The sequence below is a fragment of the Salmo trutta genome, chromosome 7, assembly GCF_901001165.1.
Source record: "Salmo trutta chromosome 7, fSalTru1.1, whole genome shotgun sequence".
NCBI classification, from domain to species: domain Eukaryota; kingdom Metazoa; phylum Chordata; class Actinopteri; order Salmoniformes; family Salmonidae; genus Salmo; species Salmo trutta.
In genome coordinates, this window is record NC_042963.1 from 1,452,547 (window position 1) to 1,471,701 (window position 19,155).

General features: G+C 44.8%; 1 protein-coding gene across 3 annotated transcripts in view; it reads left to right on the top strand.

Moving 5' to 3' along the window:
* Positions 1–1,116: 1,116 nt before the first annotated feature.
* The window catches only part of LOC115196713 (metabotropic glutamate receptor 3), a 60,913-nt gene continuing 42,874 nt past the window's right edge, over positions 1,117–19,155 (top strand). The window contains exons 1-2 of one of the 3 annotated variants that reach the window (XM_029757563.1): positions 1,117–1,248; positions 11,689–11,754. The gene's annotated coding sequence lies outside the window, so the exon portion shown is untranslated. Of the gene's footprint in view, positions 1,249–1,928; positions 1,948–11,688; positions 11,755–19,155 lie in introns of those variants that run through there. The other 2 variants (XM_029757564.1, XM_029757565.1) reach the window with 2 other exon arrangements.

The window sequence follows — 19,155 nt, forward strand, 5'->3', positions numbered from 1 at the left end:
ACAGCTGCCTCCAATTGAAGGTCAATCAACAAACCCTAAACATAGAAGTAGAAAACTAGACTGAACATAGAAAAACACTAACCTAGAACATAGACCAAAAACCCCGGAACACTCTAAACAAACACCCCTCTACATAATACCATAGCCCAACAAACCCCGAAACACATAAAACAAACACTCCCTGCCACATCCTGACCAAACTACAATAGCAAATAACCCCTTTACTGGTCAGGACTTGACAGTATCAATGTCACATTGAGCTGGGTGAATAGAATATGAATGACAGTCATCCAATACGCTGTAACAGAAATAAGGCCATGTTCATTAAAAATATTATCATCCTCCCTCATCTTAAACGGCACCGACCGCGCTGGTGTCTGTTTGTGTGTGTGTGTCTCTCTCTCTCTCTGTGTGTGTGTGTGTGTGTGTGTGTGTGTGTGTGTGTGCATACAGTCATCACACACACACACACACACACACACACACTGACAGAAACATAGATATGTAGGTATTCAGAAGAAGGGTATGACAGAATGGTGGAGGAGGGAGGGAAAGAGAGGATGAGGGATGGGAGAGAGCCCACTATCCAAACAGTCTCCAGCCTATAGCCTGTGTAAGGCTGTGGTCTTAGCGCTGTGGAGCTCAGGTAATAGGGCAGGCCAACAGTGTTCCTTGGTTCCCATTGGGAGAGGAAGTGGCTTCCAGCCTTATCTGGTTCTATTCATTTAGAGGTTCAGAAAGTATACCCCCTATGTGTATCATTTCATTTCCCAGGATCTTATTCTCAACCTTAGGTAGCAATATTCTTTTCTCGGCCATGCTTAATACAACAAACATGAATTTAATCTGATCCTATTAGTCATACTCATACATCCAAAATGTGTCACTATCTGCTTACATGTTGTTTTTACTACAGGGTTGATGATCTCTCTCTCGCTCTGTCTCTTTTTGTTTGCTTGCTGTGTTGGAGATAAACAGGAGATGTTATTTTAGTAAGCGTGTTAAAGGTGTGAATGGCCAAGTTTTCATTTTATCCAATAAAAATGTATCCTTGCCAGATCGATTGTTGTTGCTAGGAGACTGAAGCATCCTCTGGCAAGGGCTGCACGCGCTCTGGTACAGATGTATTTGTTCCCTCTCTCTCTCTCTCTCTCGCAGTATGACTCCACGGAGGGATCAGGAGTAAGAGAAACTCGTCTCAAGTCCTCAAATAGCTGCAAGATTTGCGCACTTCGCATTATAAATAAGGTAAGTCATTAGAATATTTTATCTCTGGACATTGTACTGACAATGTGGCATTTTTCAACAACGCTTATTTAGGCTACGTAGGTAGGAGCTTTTTTGACAGGTAGTTTACATGCACACGCTAGGGCAAGTTAAATTATGTTGTCAACTGTTGACCTAATGACGTAGTCAAATGGAAATGTATCTTGCGGTTTGCATTGCATTTACAGACACGTAATCATATCTGCATCCTTCATCATAATGTGATATGATGTGTGAGTGATAGTATTTGATTAATTCCAGCTCAATTCCTTTCAGGACTAGAGAAAAGTAATTGTCAGAGAAACTAAGGCTGAATTGGAGTTTCAGAACGTCTGTAAGATGGTCATATCGGAGAAAATGAAAGAAAAGTCAGATTTCCATGCGTCGCAGTAGCAGTGTTTTCTGCAGTGTGGATAAGTTATTTTGGCTGTTACATAATTCGTTACAGACACAATGGACGGAGGATTCCACGAAATCGAAGTAGCCTAACAAACGACGTGTGAGGGGGTGATAAGTGCTTTCTAACCTCGGTGACACAATATATGGATACAGTAACTGATGAGTTCATACGGGTATGTTTGTGGTTGAAGATTGTATTCCTACAAACTGCGCGCGGACGCATCGATTTACACACCCATCGATCTGCGGTGTCCTCAGCGACTGTGTCCTCCTCGTCCGTAGGTGAGCGCGTGTACTTGTCTTTTCTCCCACGCGGCTATGGGATTTGATAGCAGGTTGTTTAGGCATGGTGTCGATAAACCCATGTCGATAAATCATGTATGTGACGTTTCACTTATAGTTAAAGGTAAGACAGTTTTCGGTTGCCTCTATGGTTCTCTTCTGTCTCTCAGGACTCTCCTTACTGACAGACTAGGCGTGTATGTGTGTGCGTGAGGGAGTGAGTGTTTGTGTGTTTCCCTCTCTCTCTCCTGACTTGTCTATGTGTGTCACTGGGTGTCTCTCCTAAAAGCCTGAAAGGGCTCTTTCACATCACAGAGCTTTACCTGGCTCTCCTGAGTGCTTTGCTGTGTGTGTGTGTGTGTGTGTGTGTGTGTCTGTGTGTGTGTGTGTGTGCGCGCACATGCATGCATACATGCTTGTCTGAGAGTGTGTATGTGTTTGGATATGTACATCTGTATGGTACAGTCTGTGTGTATGCGATGATACCTAATTTATTCCCCCACTGTCTGTTCAGAATTTAATATGTGTTTGTTGTCTGTTGTTTACAGCTTTGCCTCCATCAATCAGTTACTATTATACATCTATCACAATGAAAAGTAGTAGGCTAGTTTAAATATAGCACTATTATAAATCAAGCAGCTCACAGCCTAAATTATTATTGTCAATAGCCTAGCTAATGAGTGATAAGTATTTAAAATCTGGAAAAAAAAAACTACACAGTGGGTTGCTTAGAGAAAGAGAGTGAGTGAGAATGATTGTGTGTGTGTGTGTGTGTGTGTGTGTGTGTGTGTGTGTGTGTGTGTGTGTGTGTGTGTGTGTGTGTGTGTGTGTGTGTGTGTGTGTGTGTGTGTGCAGGTAAAGACAACATATTGCTGTGCATGTGTGTGAATGGATATGGCCTTGTGGTTTGTATAGGCTATGTGTTGGTGTAGATATGTGTAGATGATGCGTGAGTTCCTGCATGGCCTTCTAGACTCTATTCTTCATGCAGAGCTGTACTCTGTGGGCTGAATGCAGTACAGCGCCTCTGTCACATCCTTAGCAGTTCAACAGCACTCTCTTTACTCAGCACAGGGAAATAAGCCCTCTCAACTGGCTGTTTCTCTCTATGTGTGTGTGCGTGTCTGTGTCTGTCTGTGTCTCTGTGTCTGTGTGTGCATGCGTTTGTCTGTGCGTCCATCTGTTCGTCTGTCAGTCCTCACAGACCATCAGTCAGTCTCTTCATGCAGTAGCCAAACATAGGAAAGAGGGTTTGGGAATCGACATAAACAGCATGCGCAAGTGAACGAATCACTGGACTGTTGCTGTCTGTCACCTGTAGCACAGATGATGGTGCTTTTGTTGCTTTTTCTATGATTGTGAAAATGTATTCATATGGGGCCCATGCAGTCCAGATGTAGCGGTGTTTCAATGAACTGATCTATGAGGATGTTATGTTTGTTGAATGAGTCTGGAAGGCCATTCACAGTACCAGCTCGGTCTACAATCATGGTAATAACTCTGACTGTTCATTTGAGTCTCGAATCAATTCCAAGTTGTGCATTCCAAGATCAAGTCAAGCCCCGTCGAGTCACAAGTTCTTTTCAAGTCAAGTAAAAAAACTTCTATGACTTGATAAACTACAAATCTTTGTCCATTTATTGAGGCTGCCAGACAACCCTTTTCATTATTTTGCCGAAAACCCATTTTGATTATGTAATAATGAATTTTAACAACAAATTCCAAATGCTAGCTTCATAAGTAAATTATAAATTTAAGCAATTTTGACTTACCAAAAGGCAAGTAGGCCTATGCTAGTAATTGCTGCTTGATGACCCATTGCTGGTGAGTTTGCAAAGTAAACGGTTCATATTCTTGATCGCCAAACCATTTTTGGAGCGACAGATGCATATTCATTTATGGCAATCCTCTACAATTTGACGTTTGCGCTGCACCCCATCCTATAGATGTACAGCAAATCAGCAATATGTTCACTAGCTGTGGTTTTCAAACCTTTTTGACCTGCTACACCAGAAATGAGTGGTTCAGCGCAAGCAGGGTCATACGGTTTACATCGGAGATTACCCAATCAGATGGAATGCATGATCTGTCTATGGCGTTTTTCTTCCTCACAAATATTGTAATTAATTCACTAGAATATGTTACATCTTCAAGTATTGAAGGTAGTGCGATGCTACAGATATCTTTAGACATATAGCCAGTACCACGTATATAATTGTAACCCACCCAAACTAGGCCTATCTGAAATATGAAAATGATCAATGATGTCACTGGGTAGCCTATTGTTGTGGCAAAGATGTGTCCGTAGCAGATTGCTAAACGGTACTTTATATGGATAATATGAACGTAAGTAGGCTACTCTGTTTTTGATAGGCAAAACTGGAGAAAATGTAACAATAACTTTCTGGTCACTAATCTGGAAATGTGCGCCCGCACCAATGCTGATGACTGGCAACTCTTTGGCTCTGAAGCACAGATTAGATGTTTTTGAAACAATACTTTGGTGCAATGACATAGGCATATGTTTGTGACCAGATTGAATAAGCAAAGGTATAAATATAAAATACAAATGGAAGGCTATATTTTTATTAATTCAGTTTCACACTCCCAAAACGTTCTCACTGCACTTGCTCACCAGACCTGTGTTGATTGACAGTTTCCTGGTCCAATCAGAGGGCCGAGTGTGCGTTTCACTAGACTGTCTCTGGCTGCATGGATAGTAATCCATGGAAACTCTGTGCCACAAAATGAGTGACAAACATTACAAAACCTGGCCAGATAATTTCATGTCATCAGTCTCAAGTCAAATTCAAGTTCTGAGTCATGAGGTTCCAAATCCAAGTCAAGTATCAAGTAATTTTATTTTCTATCAAGTCGAGTCTCATGTCATCAAATTTGTGACTTGAGTCAGACTCAAATCCAAGTGATATGCCTCGATTCCACACCTCTGTTAAATGCCCTTTCATTTTAGTCACATTTTAGTCACATCACATTTGTATTGCCTTATTAACCTATAGTAAACATAAATCACGGACTTCCATGTGACCAAACATACATAGCCTTGTCCTACCAACATGTTTTCTGTGTAACATCCTATTCTCTTCCCAACAGCAGAAATATGACTAACATATTTAAGAATATATAAGAACTATCTGGCCATGTAAATTCCTAACTCATCCTACATAGATATTGCACATTACATACAAAACAAACAGACATACACAAGCGCAGAGAGAGAGAGAGAGGCACAATCACTAGATGGTGCTGCAAAGTATTGGCAAAGTTGTATGGGTTGCACCTCCATCAGTCGGTCGTGTCATTGCCATTGTTATTGACCTTCCATAGACCCTGCAGACACATTGATGTAGTCGAGTCACTAAAACTTGAGTCCGAATCGAGTCCCAAGTCCCCTATGTTCGAGTCCGAGTCACCAATGGTCCCTATGGCTGAAGTCCGTGTCCCAGTGCTTGAGTCCTGGTCCAAGTGTTCAAGTCTGAGTCACTGGATCCACATTAACTCAAAATAAAGTTATTTACCAAGTCAGATATAGTGTAGTGGCAAGAGGAGTCAATCAATTTCATGAATAAAACCGACATTATTCCTTATTCAGAGAGGAATGTTTGTTCTACATTTACATAACGTTTGTGTAATTTAGCTAACGCTCTTATCCAGAGCGACGTACAGTTAGTGCATTCATCTTAAGATAGCTACAGTAGGTGAAACTACCACATCTCACAGTCGTAGGAAGTACATTTTTTCCTCAATAAGGAAAGCATTGCGTCCTGCTGAACACGCCCCAGGTCGTTAGCTATAGCTAGTTAATGAGGTAACATGACTGAACAAGGTGTAGCCTTAACAAATGGCCAAAGGTCTTGTCTGCAAGTAGCCTAGTTTTAGAACAGCCCTCGATATGCTTTATGAATGTAAAATGCGGCCCGCCAATGCACAATAGAAATGCAATGGGGGAAGTGGGAGGGTTCAGCGAGACTACAAATTCAAAGTGAGACTATTTTTCTTTAGTCAAGGGAGAGAAAAACATTGCTAGACTGTTGTTTTACTAATAAAATAAAATAAAAGTTTATTGGTCGCATATACAGATTTGCAGATGTTACCGCAGGTGCAGCGAAATGCTTGTGTTTCTAGCTCCAACAGTGTAGTCATACCAAGCAATACAAAACAATACACACAAAATCCCCAACATTTAAATAAAGAAAGTAAGAAATATCAGAATGTCAGATATAATGGTATATGGTGTGTATAGACAGTATGAACCGTATTTGAATAGAAAATGTTTGTAATAGCAGTAGTTATATAGGATGAGCCTTGACTAGAGTACAGTATACACGGTACATATGAAGTGGGTAAAACAGTATGTAAACATTATTAAAGTGACCAGTGTTTAATGACTATGCACATAGGGCAGCAGTCTCTAAGGTGCACGGTAGTGTACTGGGCGGAGGCCGGCTAGTGGTGACTGTTTAAATGTCTGATGGCCTGGAGAAAGAAGCTTTTTATCAGTCTCTCTGTCCATGATGTACCGGTACTGTCTCCGCCTTCTACATGGTAGCAGGGTGAACATGCCATGGCTCGGGTGGCTGAGGTCCTTCATGATCCTCTTGGCCTTCCTCTGACAGCGGGTGCTGTAGAGGGCAGGCAGTGTGCCTCCGCTAATGCTTTGGGCTGAAAGCACCACCCTCGGAAAAGCCCTGCGGTTGCCGACTGTGAAATTGCCATACCAGGCGGTGTTACATCCCCACAGCATGCTCTCAATAGTGCATCTGTAGAAGTTTGTGAGGGTCTTAAGGGCCAAGCCAAATTTCTTCAGCCTTCTGAGTTTGAAGAGGCGCAACAGCGCCTGTTGCGCCTCTTCAAACTCAGAAGGCTGAAGAAATTTGGGTGGGTGAGGGCCTTGTAACCGTCCAGGAAGAGAGAGTAGCAAGGATCCAGAGTCCGTGATGCCAATATAGCACAGATGTGTTGATAGAATTTCGGTAGCATTTTCCTCAGATTTACTTTATTAAAGTCCCCAGCTACAATAAATTTGGCCTAAGGACATGCGATTTCCAGGGTGGCAGCTAGCCTAGCAGGTAGCCTTGTGGTTAAGAGCGTTGAGCCAGTGACTGAAAGGTCACTGGTTTGAGTCCCTGACCTGGCAAGTTGGAAAAAATCTGCAGTTCTGCCCTTGAGCAAGGCAGTTAATCCTAAGCAACTGCTCCCCGGGCACCGTGGACATAGATTAAGGCAGCCCCCCACACCTCTCTGATTCAGAGGGGTTGGGTTAAATGCGGAAGACATATTTCGATTGGATGCATTCAGTTGTGCAACTGACTAGGTATCCCCTTTCCTAGTTTGCACATAGTCCAGTGTAGTTCCTTGAGAGCTGTCGCGGTGTCGGTTTGGGGGTGAATATACATGGCTGTGACGATGACCACATAAAATTATCTCTGGAGGTAATGCGATCGGCATTTGATGGGGAGGTATTCCAGATTGGGAGAACAAAAGGTCTTGAGTTCCTGTACATTACCACAATTACACCATTAGTTGTTAATTATGAAACAAACCCCGGAGAGTTCTTTCTTCCTGTTCGCGTGATGGATGGAGAACCCCACTGGCTGAATGGACGGGGACAATATATCCAGAGAGAGCCATGATTCGATAAAACAGAGTATGTTACAGTCCCTAATGTCTCTCTGGAAGGAGGACCTCGCCCTGAGCTCGTATACTTTATTGTCCAGGGACTGAACGTTAGTGAGTAATATACTCAGAAGCGGTGGATGGTATGCACACTGCCTGAGTCTGATTAAGGCCCCACTTCTTCCTCTTTTCCGGTGTTGGTGCAACCCCCGGGATGAATAGAGCTGCCTCGGGAAGTTCAAACAAAAGATCCTGGGAAGTAGAATTTTTGCTAGAAATTCTGACGATCTAATATCCCAAAGTTTTTTTCGGCTGTAGGTAGTAATATAAGAAATGTTCTGAACAAATAATGTTTCTCTCATAATTTATTTTACAGACTCAAAAATATCCCACCATGTCGAACAAACAAATTATCTGTCGGCATTTATAAAACTTCCTATTCCATCACAGCTGTCATGATGTCAAATTTTAGTCACAGAGATACAGTAATTTCGTCCCGTTTCGTTTGAAATGGGAACTGAAATGAAGAAAAAAAACATTTTTTTTTTCTTCTGGGTCTATTTAGTCAGTTATAGTCTCGTCAATTGGCACTGAAAAATAGGTGTTTGACGAATATTTTTGTTTTGTTGACAACTAACACTGACACACACACACCCACAAACACAGGCAAACACACACACATACACACACACAGCCAGGGGCACTAGTAGGCAACTTGTCTTGGAGATTAGCATACAGTAATAGCCATCATCATCTCTCCTCTCCTTCCGCCAACCCCGTTTCCTTTCACCCCAGGACTGAACCCGTCACCCAGTCAGTGTCCTGACTACGCATCAGGCAAAGTCCTACTACAGAGACAGGGATTAGTGGTGTGCAGATGACCCAGGTTTAAATCTACAGCCTTTGAATTCATCTGATGAAATGTTTTCTTACACTAGTATAAAGGGATAACCATGTACACGATGGCACTCCCAACTATATAATTACTACTCATACATCCATACAACCAAATAGGACTATATTGCACCACTGGGTGACGGTGATAGGGTATGGATGTTAGAGCTGATTCCATTCTATTACTTCTAATTCTCTGGCTGTGACCTGTGACCCGCAGGGAGCTGACTGTGCGGCCTGATCGTTACTCTAATAAGCCCTGCTCTGTGGGGGTCAGCAGGGCGTTAAGGACCACGGCACAAATGATGGATTATTGATTATGATTGGTAAATTCAGACAGATCTGATGACATACTGCACTGGTGTTGCATCAGTAGTAGTAGTAGTGGTGGCAGAGGTGTATCTACCATCGAGTCACTAAATTTATAGTCTATAGTTTGACCCGTAGGTGAAGCCCCAGACAGCTTTGGGTTGATTTGGTCTTTACGTCTGCAGTGTTTTGGTTCACTTGCAATCACAACTCTCTTTATGACCTGAGATTCAAACTGCAACATTTTCTCTATGCCCCATGGCAAAATGTGTAGAATTGCACGAAATTAACTCTAAAACCTTCTCTCCACTGTCAAGAGGGGGGCTGCAAACATGTTTGCTCGCAATGTGTTGAGGGGATGTGGGTACGCTGACAGGTGTATAAAATCGAGGACACAGCCATGCAATCTCCATGGACAAACCTTGGCAGTAGAATGGCCTTACTGAAGAGCTCAGTGACTTTCAACGTGGCACCGTCATAGGATTCCACCAACAAGTCAGTTCATCAAATTTCTGCCCTGCTAGAGCTACCTCGATCAACTTTAAGTGCTGTTATTGTGAAGTGGAAACGTCTTGGAGCAATAACTTCTTAGGTAGGCCATACATGTTTACAGAACAGGACCACTGAAGCGCCTGTAGAGTGTAAAAATCATCTGTCCTCGGTTGCAACACTCACTACCAAGTTCCAAAATGTCTCTGGAAGCAACGTCAACGCAAAAACTGTTCGTCAGGAGTTTCATGAAATGGGTTTCCATGACCGAACAGCTGCACACAAGCCTAAGATCACCATGCGCAATGCCAAGCATCGGCTGTAGTGGTGTAAAGCTCGCCACCATTGGACTCTGGAGCAGTGGAAACGTGTTCTCTGGAGTGATGAATCACTCTTCACCATATGGCAGTCCGATCTGGGTTTGGCGGATGCCAGGAGAATGCTACCTGCCCGAATGCATAGTGCTAACTGCAAAGTTTGGTTTGTCGAGATCGCTGTGGAAGAATTTGACTAGCCTGAACAGAGCCCTGACCTCAACCCCATCGAACACCTTTGGGATGAATTGGAAGCCAGGCCTAATAGCCCAACATCAGTGCCCAACCTTACTAATACTCTTGTAGCTGAATGGAAGCAAGTCTCCACAGCAATATTCCAACATCTAGTGGAAACCTTCCCAGAAGAGTGGAGGCTGTTATAGCAGCAAAGGGGGGACAAACTCCATATTACTGCCCATGATATTGGAATGAGATGTCCATATACTTTTGACCATGTAGTGTATCTTGATTCTGAATTGGGCTGTTAAGGACAGCACAAGGCTGGTCTGGACATATAGATACATTTTTACATTTTAGTCATTTAGCAGACGCTCTTATCCAAAGCAATTAGGGTGCCAATTAGGGCACATTGACAGATTTATCACTTAGTTGTCTCAGAGATTTGAACCAGTGACTTTTCATTTACTGGCCCGATGCTCTTAACCGCTAGTCTAAACTGACTTACTGTGCTTACTGAGCTACTCCTAGAGTCTTTAGACCAAGGGGGCGGGTTGGTGTTGAATCATTTTAGGGGTGTGTGTAGGGTGCTGGTGTGTGTTTAGCTGTACCTCTCTGTCCTATTTATGGATTGACAGTCTTTCCTCCCTAAAACACACTCTGTAAATAATGAATGAACTGTCCATCTCACCCAATACACAGGCAGGAGTATGTCTGGAATACCAAACCTTAACACACACACACAGACACACACAGACACACACACACACACACACACACACACACACACACACACACACACACACACACACACGCCTGCACAAATTACTCTCTCTATTAAATATACCACATGGTGTGAACTGTTCATGTATCTGCTTCCTGGAGAGATGGAGAGACGTAGAGAGAGTAAAGTACAGAGGGATGCACACAGAAAGAAAGGGAAACAAAGAAACGGTCTGTTAGCTCTCTCACACTGAAAGATCCGCTCCAATGGTAGAGCTTTTTCACACAGAGGTACAGATAAACAAACACACAACAAACACACAACACACACATACACACACAGTGCAGAGTGGAGTGAATACTGTGGTCCATCGACCCTGCATGTCCTCTCTCTGCAGGGTACGTGTCATCAACAACATCCCTGCCTGTTAGAGAGGGAGGGGAGAGATAAGGGGATGGGGAGATGGGAGAGAAAAGCTGGGTTCACATTTTTGGGGGTTCTGTGCAAGCAGCGTATGAAGCTGACTAAATATAACAACATATGACTAAATACATTCTGTTATTGTGCTTTACTCATTGCAAGTATTTTATTTTACCTTTATTTAACTAGGCAAGTCAGTTAAGAACAAAATCTTATTTTCAATGATGACCTAGGAACAGTGTGTTAACTGCCTTGTTCAGGGGCAGAACGACAGATTTGTGCCTTGTCAGCTCGGGGATTCGAACTTGCAACCTTTCGGTTACTAGTCCAATGCTCTAACCACTAGGATACCCTGCCGCCCCGGAGCACACATTTGACTAGAATGGAATATCTACTGTCTTGTTTTTGTAATAGAGTCACAGCTTGAGGAAAGTAAGGAGGGAAAGCAAGAGCATAGAGATAGAGGAAAGGGAGGAGATCAAAATATGATCTAGAAGGTGATTGACCTGTGTACTGTAACTTCAGGTCATGATTAGTCTCTCTATCAGGATAGAGGTCTGCTACTCAACATCTTTGCCCTTTACTCTTTTTCTCTTTGCCCAATTTCTGAACCATGTAACGAAGACTAACTTGGTGAAGAAGAATACAAATACATCAGTGTGTGTGTCTGTGCATGCGTGCATGCGTCCGTGTGTGCGTGGCCCTAAACATTGTTTGGCAACCAATTCTCTGTCTAACCCCCCAACTCTCTTCTCGCCCTCTATCTCCCTCTCTCTGTAGGTTACTCTGGGGATGTAGCTATGTATCATGACCCAGCAGCTCTTTGGCTTGTCTGTTTCTTGTCAGGTAAGATACTGCACTATTTAGGAGGGAATGTTAAGGTGAGGTATTCAAACACCATAACCTACATTCTTGTCACGTCCTGACCATAGAGAGCTCTTATTTTCTATGGTAGAGTAGGTCAGGGCATGACTGGGGGTTGTTCTAGTTTATATTTTCTATGTAGGGTTCTAGGTTTATTTTCTATGTTGGTGATTTGTATGATTCCCAATTAGAGGCAGCTGGTTATCGTTGTCTCTAATTGGGGATCATACTTAAGTAGCATTTTTTCCACCTGTGGGTTATGGGGTATTGTTTGTTTATGTTTAGTTGCCTGTTAGCACTGCATTGTCGTCACGGTTCGTTTATTCTTTATTGTTTTGTATTTTGCTAAGTTTCACTTTCTAATAAATTATGTGGAACGCTACTCATGCTGCGCCTTGGTCCGATTATTCCAACGAACGTGACAGAATACCCCATCAAACCAGGACCAAGCAGCGTGACCAGGAGGAGCAGGGATCCTGGGCACGGGAGAGAAGAGAGTGGAGGACTTCCTGGACGTGGGAGGAGATCATGGCAGGAGACAAGAGCCTGCCATGGAAGCAGGCGGAGGCAGAGAAGGAGGATCCACGACGACTCCGGGGTTTGCAACCACGACGGAAGCCCGAGAGACAGCCCGAAAAAGTTTTTTTGGGGGGCACATGGAGTGGTCGGCAAGGCCGAGGGGCGAGTCGGAGAGTGAAGAGGAATATTGGGAGAGACTGAGCGAGGAGTATTGTGAGATAGTTGAGGGGAGTGATGAGGTAGAGTGGATGGTTTGGTGTCTGGAGCAAGACAGTCACCGTGAGGAGCATGAGACCAGTCAGGCACCATGTTTTGCGGAGATACGCAATGTGTCTCCAGTGCGCATCCACAGCCCGGTGTGTTCTGTGCCAGCTCCTCGCACTTGCCTTGCGAAAGTGAGCATCCAGCCAGGATGGGTTGTGCTGGCTCAGCGCTCCTGGTCTCCAGTACATCTCCTCGGTCCAGGATATCCTGCGCCAGCTCTACACACTGTGTCGCCAGTGCGCCTTCACAGCCCAGTGCGACCTGTGCCAGCGCCCCGCACTTGCCAGGCTAAAGTGAGCATCCAGCCAGGACGGGTTGTGCCAGCTCTACGCTCCAGACCTCCAGTGCGCCTCCACGGTCCAGTATATCCTGCGCCAGCTCTACGCACTGTCGCCAGTGCGCCTTCACAGCCCAGTGCGTCCTGTGCCAGCGCACCGCACTTGCCAGGCTAAAGTGAGCATCCAGCCAGGACGGGTTGTGTCAGTTCTACACTCCAGACCTCCAGTGCGCCTCCATGGTCCAGTATATCCTGCACCGGTTCTACGCACCAGGTCTCCAGTGCGCCTCCACAGCCCGGGGCGTCCTGTGCCTGCTCCTCGCGCTCTCCCTGAAGTGCGTGTCCCCAGTCAGGTACGTCCTGTGCCTGCTTCCCGCACTTGCCCTGATGTGCGTGTCACCAGTCTGGTGCCACCTGTCCCGGCTCCATGCACCAGGCCTCCAGTGCGCCTTCACAGGCCAGAGCTTCCGGCGACAGTACCCAGTCCAGAGCTTCCGGCGACAGTTCCCAGTCCAGAGCTTCCGGCGATAGTTTCCAGTCCAGCGCTTCCGGCGACGTGTCACAATACGGAACATCCTGAGACGGCCCACGGTCCGGAACCTCCTGAGACGGCCCACGGTCTGGAACCTCCTGAGATGGCCCACGGTCCGGAACCTCCTGAGACGGCCCACGGTCCGGAGCCTCCTGAGATGGTCAACGGTCTGGAACCTCCAGCTCCATGGCCGGAGCCTTCTCCTGCGCTGGTGCCCAGTCCAGGCACAGCGTCCAGTCCAGCTCCATAGCAGGAGCTCTCCTTTGCGCCGGTGCCCAGTCCAGGCACAGCGTCCAGTCCAGCTCCATAGCAGGAGCTCTCCTCTGCGCCGATGCCCAGTCCAGACACAGCGTCTAGTCCCGCTCCATGGCCAGAGCCTTCCCCTGCGCCGATGCCCAGTCTAAGCACGGCGTCCAGTCCAGCTCCAAGGGCAGAGTCTTCTTCTGCGTTGGTGCCCAGTCCAGGCACAGTGTTCAGCCTGGGTCCATGGCTGGACCCGCAGGATGAGCGGGTTCTTCGGCCCGCACCAGAGCCGCCCCTGATGCTGCCGGATGAGCGGGTTCTTCGTCCCGCACCAGAGCCGCCTCCGATGCTGGCGAACCCGCGGGATGAGAGGGTTCTTCGTCCTGCACCAGAGCCGCCACTGACACTAGACACCCCCCAACCCTCCCTTTTTGTTTCAGGTTTTGCGGTCGGAGTCCGCACCTTTGGGTGGGGGGGGGTACTGTCACGTCCTGACCATAGAAAGCTCTTATTTTCTATGGTAGAGTAGGTCAGGGCGTGACTGGGGGTTGTTCTAGTTTATATTTTCTATGTGGGGTTCTAGGTTTATTTTCTATGTTGGTGATTTGTATGATTCCCAATTAGAGGCAGCTGGTTATCGTTGTCTTTAATTGGGGATAATACTTAAGTAGAATTTTTTCCACCTGTGGGTTATGGGGTATTGTTTGTTTATGTTTAGTTGCCTGTTAGCACTGCATTGTCGTCACAGTTCGTTTTTTCTTTATTGTTTTGTATTTTGCTAAGTTTCACTCTCTAATAAATTATGTGGAACGCTACTCACGCTGCGCCTTGGTCCGATCATTCCAACGAACGTGACAATTCTCAATGGAACACAGCACCAGATTAGTAATCAAATACCTGTCATCATAAACTAGCCAAATGGTTTAGAGGCTTACTGTATTTTTAAAATGTGCACATGGATGTGTGTTACATGTGATGCATAAATAACTACACCAAGTTTGCTATAGGCTTAATTAGTTGTAGAGATGATATGTAGGAGCTACGTTATCATTAACATGCAGCTGATTCTCTCTAAAAGGTTACCACGCGGTGAATATTCATTTTCTGAGGACGCTGAAATGGTAGAGCTGGCTATCGTAAGATTGCAGTGTGTTTCTGTATGTGTGTGTGTGCATGCGCGCGAGTGTGTAGTATAAGAATGTTTGAAGATATTATTATTTGGCTCATCAGTTGAAAATTGATTTTATGAGTTGCCAATTAGATTACAGCATGCTGTTAAAGAAAGGCCCTGGGTGGAACGGCTGCTAGTCTCAAACGCTATCTGCACCCAAAACACACACACACACACACACACACACACACACACACACACACACACACACACACACACACACACACACACACACACACACACACACACACACACACACACACACACACACACACACACACACACACACACACAGACAACATTGAGCTGGGCGCTCATCAAAACGCAGGCCAACCAAGTTAATTACAGTGTTGTGCTGAAGGGCTGTGACTTACAGAGAGAGATAAAAAGAGACAGAGAGACAGAGAGAAAGGGCAGAGAGAGATGGAGAGAGAGGGGGAGAGAGAGGAGGGGAGAGATGAATCGAAAGAGGGGGAGAGAGAGATGGAAAGAGAGAGAGATGAGGGGTGGGGAGTTCACTCTCAGGACAGTATTTTCATGTTCTTTTTATGAGGTTTCTCCTTTGCAGATTGAGAACTTATCTAGGAATAAATTGTTTATAGTTTGGGTGTTCGATCGATCGTTAAGGTGACGCTGGGCACTTCTTTTTTTCCCACACGCGGGTGCACACACACACATACACACACACACACACACACACACACACACACACACACACACACACACACACACACACACACACACACACACACACCTTTCCTTGGGGTGTGACGTCAGCTTGAAAGAGCATGGGTGAAACATTTATAAACACAGACCCTAGTGGGGGATACATTTCTCAAATAGTTGCAGGATAATCTTATTGATGAGACAACCTACAGCAATGAAAATGCTGGGTTGTTTGGATGACCCAACTGCTGGGTTCTTTGGATGACCCAACTGCTGGGTTCTTTGGATGACCCAACTTCTGGGTTCTTTGGATGACCCAACTGCTGGGTTCTTTGGGTGACCCAACTGCTGGGTTCTTTGGATGACCCAACTGCTGGGTTCTTTGGATGACCCAACTGCTGGGTTCTTTGGATGACCCAACTGCTGGGTTCTTTGGATGACCCAACTGCTGGGTTCTTTGGATGACCCAACTGCTGGGTTCGTTGGATGACCCAACTGCTGGGTTGCAGGCATTGGGTCACATAGTTGGGTTGTTTTCTTTCACATCTCTTAGATGTTAAGTCCCCTAAATAGGAGACTTTGAGCGGTTCTGGACTGGTTCGGACTGACATTTTTGTGTACAAAGCGCTCTGTGAACGCTGTAGGGTCCCGGGCCTTATAGTGCCAGAAAGCCTCATATGTCTGCTCTCCCCTACCACTCTCTTAGCGGAGCTGACTTGAAATGTCAGGTTTCATATCCTACATTTGCATAGGGGGTGACGTGTCACATTTTCTGGCCTATCCAGACAAAGAATAGATTTTCTCTTCGTCTGAGCTAGTGAGCCCAGCCTGGGAAACCGCAAATGAACGGTGGCTGTCTAGCGAATTTTGCTGTCACATTCTCAGATGGATTTAGAGCTCTCAACATGAAACCATTCTAAATCATTTCATAGAATTAAAACAAGGCCACTTTCTCTTGGTCAAAGACGGACGAAATCACTTTGTGCTTAAAGTTAAAGTTGTAACAAGTCTGCACACATTTGAGGGGTGTCTTTGCATGTCAGTTATATGAAATAGTCACTAAGTATGATCATATTTATTTTACAGCAATAAGAAATGTGAAATCATTTAACATTTGATTGTTACTATATTTAGAAAGCATTTCAGTCATTTCAAGCCCTACTGCCACACTTTCGTTGAATAGGGAAAAAATATTTTGTACTATGTACTTGAGCTTGTGTCCAAAAGTGAGTACACGTTAGCAATTTACTTAAAACAATTACCAGAAAGGTGAGTTCCAGACCTTTCTATAATGATGCAACATTACCAGTTCTTGTTAATGGCCATCTGATTAAAAATAATTACGTTTGGATATGTCTATTTAGGCAGAAATATATTTTTTTAAAGAGCAAGGTTGGGTTGTTACTGTTGAACACTGAGAGATATGAAGCTTCAATTAGCCTTATAGTAGCAAAGCACATGCCCCACCCACCTGAGGATCTGTCTTTTTCAAATCAAATGTCAAATCAAATCAAATGTTATGTCACATGCGCCGAATACATTGAAATGCTTACTCACAAGCACTTAATCAACAATGCAGTTTTAAGAAAATAGATATTTACTAAATAAACTAAAGTAAAAACATTTTTTAAAAACAACACAATAAAATAACTATAATTTAGGCTATATACAGGGGGTACCGGTACGGTGTCAGTGTGCACGGGTACAGGTTAGTCGAGGTAATTTGTACATGTAGGTAGGGGTAAAGTTACTATGCATAGATAATAAACAGCGAGTAGCAGCAGTGTAAAAACAAAGGGGGTGTCAATGTAAAATAGTCCGGGTGGCTATTTGATTAATTGTTCAGCAGTCTTATGGCTTGGGGGTAGAAAGTGTTAAGGAGCCTTTTGGACCTAGACTTGGCGCTCCGGTACCGCTTGCTGTGCGGTAGCAGAGAGAACAGTCTATGACTTGGGTGACTGGAGTCTTTGACAATTTTTGAGGCCTTCCCTCTGACACCGCCTAGTATATAGGTCCTGGATGGCAGGAAGCTTGGCCCCAGTGATGTACTTGGCCGTACACACTACCTTCTGTAGCGCCTTACGGTCAGATGCAGAGCAGTTGCCATACCAGGTGGGGATGTTCTTGATGGTGCAGCTGTATAACTTTTTGAGGATCTGGAGACCCATGCCAAATCTTTTCAGTCTCCTGAGGGGGAAAAGGCATTGTCGTGCCCTCTTCACGACTGTCTTGGTGTTTTTGGACCATGATAGTTCGTTGGTGATATGGACACAAAGGAACTTGAAACTCTCGACCCGCTCCACTACAGCCCCTTCCATGTTAATGGTGGCCTGTTTGGCTTGCCTTTTCCTGTAGTCCACAATCAGCTCATTTGTCTTGCTCACATTGAGGGAGAGATTGTTGTCCTGGCACCACACTGCCGGGTCTCTGACCTCCTTCCTATAGACTGTCTCATCGTTGTCGGTGATCAGGCCTACCAATGTTGTGTCGACTTAACGATTGGGTTGGGAGTCGTGTTTGGCCACGCAGTTATGGGTGAACAGGGAGTACAGGAGGGGACTAAGTACACACCCCTAAGGGGCCCCAGTGTTGAGGATCAGCGTGGCATGTGTTATTGCCTACCCTTACCACCTGAGGGCTTTGTGGGCACTATGGTTTTGAACGCTGGGCTGTAGTCAATGAACAGCATTCTCACATAGGTGTTCCTTTTGTCCAGGTGAGAAAGGGCGTGCGATTGAGATTGTGTCACGTGGATCTATTTCCTGTGTTTGAGGGGTACAAAACCCACTTGTCACTTAAATATCTCTGGATTTATTGTATTCATTTTACATCTGCGACCCTTTCATACTATTGCTTGTGTCTGTCGTTTTTTCCCATTTAATGTTACGACTGGAAATAAAATAAAATCAAATAACATTTTATTGGTCACATACACGTGTTTAGCAGATGTTATTGCGTGTGTAGCGAAATTATTGTGCTTCTAGTTCCGACAGTGCAGCAATATCTAACAAGTAATATCTAACAATTTCACAACATATATCTAATACACACAAATCTAAGTAAGGAATATATGGATGAGCAATGTCAAAGTGGCATAGACTAAGATACAGTAGAATAGTATAGAATACGGTATTTATATGAGATGAGTAATGCAAGATAGGCAAACATTATTAAAGTGACTAGTGTTCCATTATTAAAGTGACATTATTAAAGTGACATTATTAAAGTGGCCAATGAGTTCAAGTATGTGTATATAGGCAGCAGCCTCTCTATGTTAGTGATGGCTATTTAACAGTCTGATGGCCTTGAGATAGAAGCTGTTTATCAGTCTCTCGGTCTCCGCTTTGATGCACCTGTACTGACCTCGCCTTCTGGATGATAGCGGGGTGAACAAGCAGTGGCTCGGGTGGTTGTTGTGCTTGAGGATCTTTTTGGCCTCCTTGTGACAACGGGTGGTGTAGGTGTCCTGGAGGGCAGGTAGTTTGCCCCCGGTGAGGCGTTGTGCAGACCGCACCATCCTCTGGAGAGCCTTGCGGTTGTGGACGGTGCGTGTTTGTAATGACCTGTCAAACACAAACTGGCTGAAATGTGCTCAATGGAATACGCTGGATTTCCATTGAATCTGTAAGAATGCTAATGCTTTGTCTGGGATTTAACGCACCATCTCGACGCTCACATGAGAAGAAAGATGACTTTATTTTGATTGGTGTT